The following is a 12,337-nucleotide window of genomic DNA, read 5'->3' as shown; positions in this document are numbered from 1 at the left end:
ATCTGTGCTCTGCCCACCACGGGTATCGAAACCCGGATTCTAGCGTTGTAAGTCCGCACGGTTGAAACGCTATTGTTTTCCTATTACTAGAGACGCGTATGGGTCTAGTGAAGAACGATGTGATGACAATTATCACTAGTATTATTGTGATGTAATAAAATACAAAATATCGAGCTGCAGACCACGCTTTACCACGTCTAGGGCGTATATATATATATATATATATCATATGAATTAAAGTCTGTAAATTACCTGTAAAAACAACCATATCAGTCAGAGCCTGACGTATGAAAATATTTTCATGTAGGATCGGTCCGTACAAGCGTTTGATAATATTTTTATTAGCTTTACTTGTTCAATTATATAGACAATGAAAAGTAGCTGTACGTGCAATTTTCGTTATTGTATTTTTTTCTAAATAGATTCATCCAGCTGGATGTAAAGTGGGATAAATGAAGCCATCTAAGTTGGCGCTGTGGTTGTCATTTTTATCAAAACAACCAAGTTAAGGCTAAAGTGATTAACTAGTCTGCGTGGGTTTGTAGAAAACATCGATAACCACTAAAAAATATCCGTATGGTTACTGGTCCTCTCTGCATGACGCTGTTGACAAGAAAGGATCGAACTGCGTCGAGATAGTGAAAGTGCATTAACTAGGCGTCAGTGAACCTGCTTCATCGGTCGTTGGGCGTGTTGTATAGAAGTCGTTATCTACTGTGTATAAACTTAAAGAAAATAAACGTTGTATTTCTTACAGATAAAGCAGAGGATGTTTTACCTTTTATATTTTGTTTGTAGTTAAGCGCAAAGCTACATAATGGGCTATCTGTGCTCTGCCCACCACGGGTATCGAAACCCGGTTTTTAGCGTCGGAAGTCCGCAGACATACCGCTGTGTGACGTTTTATATTAATAAGCTGAACGTAGCTAGATTTTAGCATGCCAGACTGTGAATCCGAGGATCCACGGTTTAAGTCCCTTTGCCTAAAAATCGAATTCTGTACTTTGGGACTGGGGGTGCGTTATAAGAGTACCGATCAAGTACCACTGCTTGCTTAGAGTAGCTCACAAGTTGCAGAACAGTGCTGCCACCTTCCTTCTAAACAGTCAGTTTTTGATAGCTTTTGCGCGAATATAAAAAAAAATACACACAATACGGGTTATTAGTTTTTAATAAGAGTATGATTAAACAATGTTCACTTATTAAATATATTTGATGTTTTACACAGAAAGCTATTGTTAGTTTGATATTTATTTGCTGATCGTTTTATGGAGATTATTTGGAATTAATTTTATAAGGCATTTAGGTGTAGAAAATTCAGAAATTATTAAATTTTGTATTTTCTTATATTTTTATAAAAACTCTAATATGTTGGGTTTATTGTTTTATTTAACACTAGAGGGCACTCAGTAAAGCGCATACCTTCGCCACGCAGCGCTGATCGTATTCGGCCTTAAAAAAATATGAAAATGTGTTTGCATGTCCGTCGTTATCAACGACACGGACCATTTTTATCAGGACAACGAGGAATAATATCTCACATAAGTTCACCAAGTTTCATCAAAATCAGATAATTTTTGACTGAGTTATAAAGCAAAACTAGTGTTAAGAATCTTGACTTTTGACCTTGACCCTCCCAAAAACTAATCACTTCTAAGTGAGGTTATAGTCCAAACGTATACCAACTTTCGTCCAAATCCATTCATGCGTTTTTACAAATAAACACATACAGGGGTGAAAACATATCCTCCGAGGTAAATATAATGCATATTTTTTGTGTGAATAAAAACTGATGGTCTTTTTTAAAAAATATCATGCTGTTTTTTTGGTTCAGGTTAATCTCATTTATTATTCAAATATTTTTAGATAACAAGTATGAAATGTGATTTAATGACGTCGTCTGGACCAGACAATTAGAAAAGAACGGAGAGAAAGCGAGTGCAGAAAAAAAAAAGAAAAGAAAACGATAAGCACTTTGACAGATTTGAAGACCTTAAGAACATATTTGGAAATTTCCAGCTATAATTACAGCTTAAGCGCTTAACTTGTATAATATAAATACACTGAGATGACACTAAAAATGATAAACGTGATGGTTCTGGAAACACTGTAAGTCACCATCAAGCATATTTATCAAATACAGAATAAAGTAAAAAAAAAATTTTGAAATAGGAACAAAACGCCAGAGCAAAAACAAAACCACAACACGAGTCAATGCCCTGATACAACTACCTCTTTGGTTCGTTTCATAAAAAAAACCTAAATACTATTTTTTATACTCAGCAAAGATTAACGATCTCTTGATTATAGGTGAATGTACAGATTTAAAATCATATATATATATATATATTGGTATATTACTTTATGAAATGAAGCTATGGCTGCCTTATTAACTACAAGAAATACGTATGACAAAGTTGTGACTCTATAATTTATATCAACATTGTGACGTTAATTAAAATACGTATTTATTTAAATGTTTATTCATATTTACTCAGAAAAGATATCTGCTGAATAATGTGGTTGGTAAGTTTTGATTTATTCTTCTAATATACTAATTTTTCTAGATAATGCAATGAAAAATGTCTGTATTTCTAATATAAATTGCTCAAAATAAAGGGTGTATGTGGCGCTGTGAAAACGAATGAAGAATATAACTGTAATATTTGAGAGGAAACTTCTTTCATATGAAATTTATAAAGAACAGTTTGCAAAAAGTTGTCACTAAAGAGCGCTAAAAGAGCCAGTCTTATAACTTCTGGACACTACACAAATAGAACTGTAAAACATCAAACCATTTCACAATAGAGTGTTTTGGTGTCATCATACATGTGTATATAATTCCTGAAAGAAGGGATAACTTATGAATGCAAACCAAGTTATCTTGTTTCCATAGCAACGAAGCGAAAATTTAATTAGCTACCCTACATGTCGAAGCGAAATTTCTTATTAAGTTTTTTTTTCTTTGGTAGTGTTGTTGAAGATAATTTCAAACTCATGACGTAAGTAGGATATTTTAGTGTATAAAGAATATGAAAGAAGTCAGTCATGCTAAAACAACACCGAATAACCCTTAGACATATAAAACAACACTTAATAACACTTAGACATACAAAACAACACTTCATAACCCTAAGACATACGAAACAACACTTCATAACACAAAGACATACAAAACAACACTTCATAACCCTTAGACATACAAAACAACACCGCATTACCCTTACGCATACAAAACAATACCACATAACCTTAGACATACAAAACAGCACCCCATAAACCTTAGACATATAAAACAACACCACATAACCCTTAGATATACAAAACAACATTTCATAGCCCTTAGACATATAAAACAACACCGCATAACCCGTAGATATAGAAACAACACATCATAACCCTTAGACATGCAAAACAGCACTTCATAACCCTTAGAGATGCAAAACAACACTTCATAACCCTTAGACATGCAAAACAGCACTTCATAACCCTTAGACATACAAAACAACACTTCATAACCATTAGACATACAAAACAACACTTCATAACCCTTAGACATACAAAACAGCTCTTCATAACCCTTAGACATACAAAACAACACAGCATAATCCTTAGACATACAAAACAACATCGTATAACCCTTACACATATAAAACAACACTTCATAACCCTTAGACATACAAAACAGCACTTCATAACCCTTAGACATACAAAACAACCCTTCATAGCCTACATAATTACAAAACAACACTTCATAGCCATTAGAACTACAAAACAATACTGCATAGCCTATAGAATTTCAAAACAACACTAAATAGCCATTAGAAATACAAAACAAAACTGCATAGCCCTTAGATATACAAAGCAAAACTGCATATCCATTAGAACTACAAGACAACACTGAATAGCCATTAGAAATACGAAACAAAAGGCGATCCTTCGTTATAGAGAAGACGTGGGACCGAAATCAGGTTCTGTAGTAACAAGGCATCTTTAATCATAAGCAGCTAGCATAACTCATACAACTTGCACTATGAATATTACCTGATAAATTGTCATTCCGTTATGTTGACGATCTACGACAGTTTGTGCAGGAGAAATCATCGCACGTGTTCTGCTGCATTTTTCGTGTAGAGAAGTATGTTTGTTTTCCTGCATTCATCTTACTATCGACCAACTAATCTGTTGCTCCTCCTCCTACTTGCTGTTTGAAATTATATTTCTCTCTCTACACTGTGAACTTCTAAGGACCAGATAGTAACCACTAATCATATCACAATGTTTGTACAATCACACAAGTTGTCGAATTTATGAAATTTTGTAGTTTTAAGGGCAACGCAGTGTTCTTTTGTCGTTCTAATGGATATGCAGTTTTGTTTAGTAATTCTATTGGCTATTCAGTATTATTTTATAGTTCTATATGCTATGAAGTGTTGTTTTGTATTTCTAAGGGCTATGCAGTGTTGTTTTGTAGTTATATAGGCTATGCAGTTTTGTTTTGTAGTTCTAATGGTTATGCAGTGGTGTCAGCGTATTGTATTAAACTCACAACTGCATAAGTTTGCAGGATAATGAGCGCAATTGCGAAGAGGAAACTCACCAAGTCATTTAAACATTATTGTATTCATTCACAGAGAAATGATGGAACAGATGTGGTCAAAGTGCAACAACTCAATTCTCAGTTGAGAATATCACTTCAGAATCAAAGGGAGTTAGCTGATTGATCAAAGAAAGTTTGTGAATTAGAAACTAAAACCTTAACTGTTTTAAAAGAAACTTTTGACTAAACTACAACGGAAAAGCTTAATCGGCTTATTTGGGGGAAAACTGCTTAATAGCTGCGACCATAAATTTATATTTTTATTAATAAACCAAACACGTATTGCTTCTAATTAACGTCCCCGGGGGCGTTGCAAACAGCAAAGGGCGTTAATTATAGTATTTGTGCAGTTTCACATTTTTCACTTGTGATTTGTTGATTTCTATGCTAATAAGTGTGTGTGTGTGTGTTTTTCTTTTTATTTCAAATCAAAATTACTGTAATAAAAGTGGATTATATGTTGGATTACTATAGCTGTACAAAAGGTAAGCTTTATAAAATACCGAGGGAGACGATAATTAGAAAGGGGATGTTAATTAGGGGCAGTACGGTTCTCTGAAATCAATAACTTATTGAATATAACACAAAATGATTATGTACTGTAATACTATTGCACCTATATCACAAACAAGAAAATAAAAATCTTAAATTAATGATAATATTAATCCTATATGAATAAAGTATCATCCATAATATTGTTGTAATAGGTCTTAATTTATTGCAGCAAATTATGTTTATATGTTTAGACCAACTAGAAACATCATCTATAACTAGCGCTAAATATGTCTTAGTATTAACATTTTCCATATACGTACATTTACAATCAGAATACTGATTATTACAAACACATTACCATTTTTGGTCCAAATAAATTTATATTGTTTTTCTATGTTAATAATGGACAATTTCGATAACTGGGGCTGGTGTTCTTCGGTGTTTTGTAAAGAAAACTAAATATACATTATGTTATTTTCCACAATGAACTGAACATTTCTTTTACACCACCATTTTGTTAATTACTATTTGTTTGTGATTTTCTTTAAGAAAATAATATATTACAGAGAGACAATTTGGACTTACCTTCACTGTTGGAGTGGCAAACTCTTCCTAAACGGTCTATTTTATTTCATTTATTTTTTTAACGAAAACTTCTAACGAACGAATTATCCCACCCCTATTCCCTAGGAGTAAACTTACGAGTCTTTACTTCCCTGGTAAATATGATTCCACAGCTCCACAATATCTGATGAGGACGAGGTCATCCGACTTAATTCTCTCCTCTCCTTTCTGAGCTATTCTCGGAAATAATTTTTCCTGCAGTCACTTGAGATTGAAACTACGACATAACTATTTAGATTTTCCCTTCTGATAAGCAATCTCCACCACAGCGACAAATATCGAATTAAAGTTTTCTTCTCTATCTTAGCAATACCAAACAGAGTTATTCAGTACTATATGAAACCTCTTTCTTTAATTCTTTATGACATTATGATGAAGAGTGAAGGTCCAGAACAAGATGTACTATGCTTCTAAATGTAGTACCAGGAATTTAAAAGGAAATATGTAATGTTTTATTATATTCCTTGAAAGCTCTCAACGGTTCATGTAGTTGAATTCTCAGTGCTGTTCACCGGTTTTTCTACTCTTTTGACGACTTGCTCTGATTCTCCTTCTGACGAAGTATTTGTGAGACAACTAGTCTGATTTTGACGACCTACTCTGAATATGTTTCTTTCGAAGTAACTGTAAAACTAAAATCAGTCTGATTTGGATGACTTTTTCTGATTCTCTGTCTAACGAGGTAGCTGTAAAACTAGTCTGATTTTGACGATTTGCTCTGATTCTTCTTTTTATGCAGTATCTGTAAGTCAACTTGTCTGATTTTGACGACTTGCTCTGATCCTTCTTCTTACGAAGTATTTGTAAGACAACTAGTCTGATTTTGACGACTTAATCTGATTCTCCTTATTAAGTATCTGTAAGACAACTTTGTCTGATTTTGACGACTTGCTCTGATTCTTCTTACGAAGTATTTGTAAGACAACTAGTCTGATTTTGACGACTTGCCCTAATTCTTTTTCTTACGAATATCTGAAAGACAACTAGTCTGAATTTGACGACTTGCTCTGATTCTTCTTCTTACGAAGTATTTGTGAGACAACTAGTCTGATTTTGACGACCTACTTTGAATATTTTTCTTTCGAAGTAGCTGTAAAACTAAAACTAGTCTGATATGGATAACTTGCTCTGATTCTTCGTTTTACGAGGTAGCTGTAAAACTAGTCTGATTTGGACGACTTGCTCTGATTCTTGTTTCACGAGGTGGCTATAAAACTAGTATTATATGGACAACTTGCTCTGATTCTTGTCTTACAAGGTAGCTGTAAAACTAGTCTGATTTGGACAACTTGCTCTGATTCTTGTCTTACGAAGTAGCTGTAAAACTAGTATGATTTGGACGACTTGCTCTGATTATTGTCTTACGAGGTAGCTGTGAAACTAGTCTGATTTGGACGACTTGCTCAGATTCTTTTCTTACGAGGTAGCTGTAAAACTAATCTGATTCGGGCAACTTGCTCTGATTTTTGTCTTACGAGGTATTTGTAAAACTAGTTTGATTTGGACAACTTGCTCTTATTCTTTTTCTAACGAAGTATTTATAAGACGACTAGTCTGATTTTGCCTACTTGCTCTGATTCTTCCTCTTACGAAGTATTTGTAAGACAACTAGTCTAATTTTGACTACTTACGAAGTACCTGTAAGACAACTGGTCTGATGTTGACGACCTGCTCTGAAGATGTTTCTTTCGAAGTAGCTGTGAAACTTAAACCAGTCTGATTTGGATGACTTTTTCTGATTTCTACCTCGTAAGACAAGAATCAGAGCAAGTCGTTCAAATCAGACTAGTTTTACAACTACCTCGTTAGACAAACTGTAAAACCTGATTAATTTAACGACTTGCTCTGATTCTTCTTCTTACGAAGTATTTGTAAGACGATTTGCTCTGATTCTTTTTTTACAAAGTATCTGTAAGACAAATTGTTTGATTTTGATGACTGGCTCTGATTCTCCTTCTGACGAAGTATTTGTGAGACAACTAGTCTGATTTTGACGACCTGCTCTGCATATTTTTCTTTCGAAGCAGCTGTAAAATTAAAACTAGTCTGATATGGATGACTTGCTCTAACTCTTCGTCTTACGAGGTAGCTGTAAAACTTGTCTGATTTGGACGACTTGCTCTGATTCTTGTCTTACGAGGTGGCTGTAAAGCTAGTCTTATTTGGACAACTTGCTCTGATGCTGGTCTTACAAGGTAGCTGTAAAACTAGTCTGATTTGGACGACTTGCTCAGATTCTTCTTCTTATGGAGTATTTGTAAGACGAATAGTCTGATTTTGACGACTTGCTCTGATTCTTTTTCTTACGAAGTATTTGTAAGACGACTAATCTGATTTTGATGACCTGCTCCGAATAGGTTTTTTTTGAAGTAGCTGTAAAACTAAAACTAGTCTGATTTGGATGACTTGCTCTGATTCTTCGTCTAACGAGGTAGCTGTAAAACTAGTCTGATTTGTACAACTTGCTCTGATTCTTGTTTTACAAGGTAGCTGTAAAACTAGCCTGATTTGGACGACTTGCTCTGATTCTTGTCTTACGAGGTAGCTGTAAAACTAGTCTGATTTGGACAACTTGCTCTGATTCTTGTCTTATAAGTTAGCTGTAAAACTAGTTTGATTTGTACGACTTGCTCTGATTTTTGTCTTACGAGGTATCTGTAAAACTAGTCTGATTTGAACAACTTGCTCTGATTCCTTTTGTAACGAAGTATTTATAAGACGACTAGTCTGATTTTGACTACTTGCTCTGATTCTTCCTCTTACGAAGTATTTGTAAGACAACTTGAATGGTATATACGACTTGCTCTGATTTTTCTTCTAACGAAGTACCTCTAAGACAACTTGAATGATATTTACAACTTGCTCTGATTATTCTTCTTACGAAGTATTTGTAAGACAACTGGTCTGATTTTGACGACCTGCTCTGAATATGTTTCTTTTGATTTGGAAAACTTGCTCTGATTTTTGTCTTACGAGGTAGCTGTAAAACTAGTCTGATTTGGGCAACTTGCTCTGATTCTTTTTTTTTACGAAGTATTTGTAAGACGACTGGCCCTGATTCTTTTTCATACGAATATCCGAAAGACAACTTGTCTGATTTGGACGACTTGCTCTGATTCTTCTTTTTATGAAGTATTTGTAAGACAACTAGTCTAATTTTGACTACTTGCTCTGTTATATCTTCTTACGAAGTATTTGTAAGACAACTGGTCTGATTTTTACGACCTGCTCTGAATATGTAAAATTAAAACCAGTCTGATTTGGATTACTTTTACTGATTCTCTGTCTTACGAGGTAGATGTATAACTAGTCTGATTTGGAAAACTTGCTCTGATTCTTGTTTTACAAAGTAGCTGTAAAACTAGTCTGATTTGGATGACTTTCTCTGATTCTTTGTCTAACGAGGTAGTTGTAAAACTAGTCTGATTTGGATGACTTTCTCTGATTCTTTGTCTAACGAGGTAGTTGTAAAACTAGTCTGATTTGAACGACTTGCTCTGATTCTTGTCTTATGAAGTATTTGTAAGACGACTTGCCTTGATTCTTTTTCTTGTGAATATCTGAAAGACAACTTGTCTTATTTGGACGACTTGCTCTGATTCTTCTTCTTATGAAGTGTTTGTAAGACAACTAGTCTGATTTTGAATACTTGCTATGATTCTTGTCTTACGAGGTAGCTATAAAACTAATAAGATTCGAGCAACTTGCTCTGATTTTTGTCTCACGAGGTAGCTGTAAAACTAGTCTGATTTGGACAACTTGCTCTGAATCTTTTTCTTACGAAGTATTTGTAAGGCGTTTTTTTTCTGATTTTGACGACTTGCACTGATTATTTTTTTACGAATATCTGAAATATAACTTGTCTGATTTGGACGACTTGCTCTGATGCTTCTTCTTACGAAGTATTTGTAAGACAACTAGTCTAATTTTGACGACTTGCTCTGATTCTTCTTATAAAGTATCTATAGGACAACTTGTCTGATTTTAACGACTTGCTCTGATTCTTCTTCTTACGAAGTATTTGTAAGACAACTAGTCTGATTTTGACGATCTGCTCTGAATATGTTTCTTTCGAAGTAGCTGTAAAAATAAAACTAGTCTGATATAGATGACTTGCTCTAACTCTTCGTCTTACGAGGTAGCTGTAAAACCAGTCTGATTTGGACGAATTGCTCTGATTCTTGTCTTACCAGGTAGCTGCAAAACTAATCTGATTTGGACAACTTGCTCTGATTCTTGTTTCACGAGGTGGCGGTAAAACAAGTCTTTTTTGAACAACTTGCTCTGATTTTTGCCGTACGAGGTAGCTGTAAACTAGTCTGTTTTGGACAACTTACTCTGATTCTTTTTCTTACGAATATCTGAAAGACAACTTGTCTGATTTGGACGACTTGCTCTGATTCTTCTTCTTACGAAGTATTTGTAAAACAACTAGTCTAATTTTGACGACTTGCTCTGATTCTTCTTCTTACGAAGTATCTATAAGACAACTTGTCTGATATTTACGACTTATTCTGATTCTTCTTCTTACGGAGTATTTGTAAGACAACTGGTCTGATTTTGACGACCTGCTCTGAATATGTTTCTTTCGAAGTAGCTGTAAAACTAAAACCAGTCTGATTTGGATGACTGGCTCTGATTCTCTGTCTTACGAGGTAGATGAAAAACTAGTCTGATTTGGAAGACTTGCTCTGATTCTTGTCTTACGAGAGAGCTGTAAAACCAGTCTGATTTGGAAACTTGCTCTGATTCTTGTCTTACAAGGTAGCTGTAAAATTAGTCTGATTTGGATGACTTGCTCTGATTCTTTGTCTAACGAGGTAGCTGTAAAACTAACATGATTCGGGCAACTTGCTCTGATTTTTGTCTCACGAGGTAGCTGTTAAACTAGTCTGATTTGGACAGCTCTGTCTGATTCTTTTTCTTACAAGGTAGCTGTAAAACTAGTCTGATTTGGATGACTTGCTCTGATTCCCATTCTTAGGAGGTGGCTGTAAAACCGGTCTGATTTGGACAACTTGCTCTGATTCTTGTCTTACAAGGTAGATGTAAACTAGCCTGATTTGATCGATTTGCTCTGATTCTTGTCTTACGTGGTAGCTGTAAAACTAGTCTGATTTGGACAACTTGCTCTGATTCTTCGTCTAACGAGGTAGCTGTAAAACTAGTCTGATTTGTACAACTTGCTCTGATTCTTGTTTTACAAGGTAGCTGTAAAACTAGCCTGATTTGGTCGATGTGCTCTGATTCTTGTCTTACGTGGTAGCTATAAAACTAGTCTGATTTGGATAATTTACTCTGCTTCTTGTCTTATAAGGCAGCTGTAAAATTAGTCTGATTTGGACGACTCTCTCTGATTCTTCTTCTTACAAAATATTTGTAAGACGACTTGCTCTGATTTTTCTTCTTACGAAGTATCTGTGAGACGAATTGTCTGATTTTGACGACTTGCTCTGATTCGCCTTCTTACGAAGTATTTGTGAGAAAACTAATCTGATTTTGACGACTTGCTCTAATTCTTCTTCTTACGAAGTATCTGTAAGACAACTTGTCTGATTTTGACGACTTGCTCTGATTCTTCTTCTTACGAAGTATTTGTGAGACAAATTTTCTGATTTTGACGACTTGCTCTGATTCTCCTTCTTACGAAGTATCTGTAAGACAAATTTTCTGATTTTGATGACTTGCTCTGATTCTCTTTCTTACGAAGTATCTGTAAGACAACTTGTCAGATTTTGACGACTTGCTCTGATTCTTCTTCATACGAAGTATTTGTAAAACAACTAGTCTGATTTTGTTGACCTGCTCTGAATATGTTTCTTTCGAAGTAGCTGTAGAACTAAAACTATTCTGATTTGGATGACTTGTTCTGATTCTTCGTCTTTCGAGGTGGATGTAAAACTAGTCTGATTTGGACAACTTGCTCTGATTTTTATTCTTACGAGTTAGCTGTAAAATTAGTCTGATTTGGATAACTTGGTCTGATTCTTTTCCTTACGAAGTAGCTGTAAGGTAGCTTAGTTCGTTTAGATTGAGATGTCCTAAATCACTTTCTCTGAACTAAATGTATAATAACTTTGGATAATTAATTTGGTTTCACTGTGCTATCAATTCTGTGTATAAGGTTAATTAATCTAGTAGATATAATTAGTTACTGTATCGTTTGTTAACAAAATGTTTTTAATTCGAGATATTTATTTCTAACTTAAAAAAATAATGTAGATTACTGTAAAAGCACCCTCTTCCATAAATTATTAAAATATTTGGTCTATTTACACGTGTATGCATTTTGTTTTTCTTATAAGCATATCTCCGTTTGGTCAGCGATAAATTTTCGGAATTAAAACACTATAATCCGAGGTTCGATTCCATGCTGTGGAGAAAGACCATTGTGTGGCTTTGGGGTAGAATAAACAAACAAGCTCTGTAAAACAGCGTTTCCCAAAGTGTGGGGCGCGATCCCCGAAGGAGGAGCAAATTATCTGTTGGGGGCGCGACCGATTAGGATAGAGTCAATTAAGCGTTTTAATATATTTTTTATTATTGAAAATGATAAGTAATTACTAAAACACGTATATGATTATAATCTGTATCCGTGTATTACATCTCGTCACTTAA

At 34.6% G+C, this 12,337-nt stretch overlaps 1 long non-coding RNA gene across 2 annotated transcripts in view; it reads right to left on the bottom strand.

The window, feature by feature from the left end:
- Window positions 1-12,337, bottom strand: part of LOC111087079 — a 29,964-nt gene that overhangs the window by 15,081 nt on the left and 2,546 nt on the right. The window contains exon 1 of one of the 2 annotated variants that reach the window (XR_002611801.1): window positions 253-317. The exons of the other annotated variant lie outside the window; for it this stretch is intronic. This is a non-coding gene — a long non-coding RNA (uncharacterized LOC111087079). Of the gene's footprint in view, window positions 1-252; window positions 318-12,337 lie in introns of those variants that run through there. 2 annotated transcript variants of the gene reach the window in all.

The sequence above is a fragment of the Limulus polyphemus genome, unplaced genomic scaffold, assembly GCF_000517525.1.
Source record: "Limulus polyphemus unplaced genomic scaffold, Limulus_polyphemus-2.1.2 Scaffold1715, whole genome shotgun sequence".
Lineage (NCBI taxonomy): Eukaryota > Metazoa > Arthropoda > Merostomata > Xiphosura > Limulidae > Limulus > Limulus polyphemus.
The sequence above is the reverse complement of the archived record's forward strand: the minus strand, read 5'-3'. Positions and strand labels throughout refer to the sequence as shown.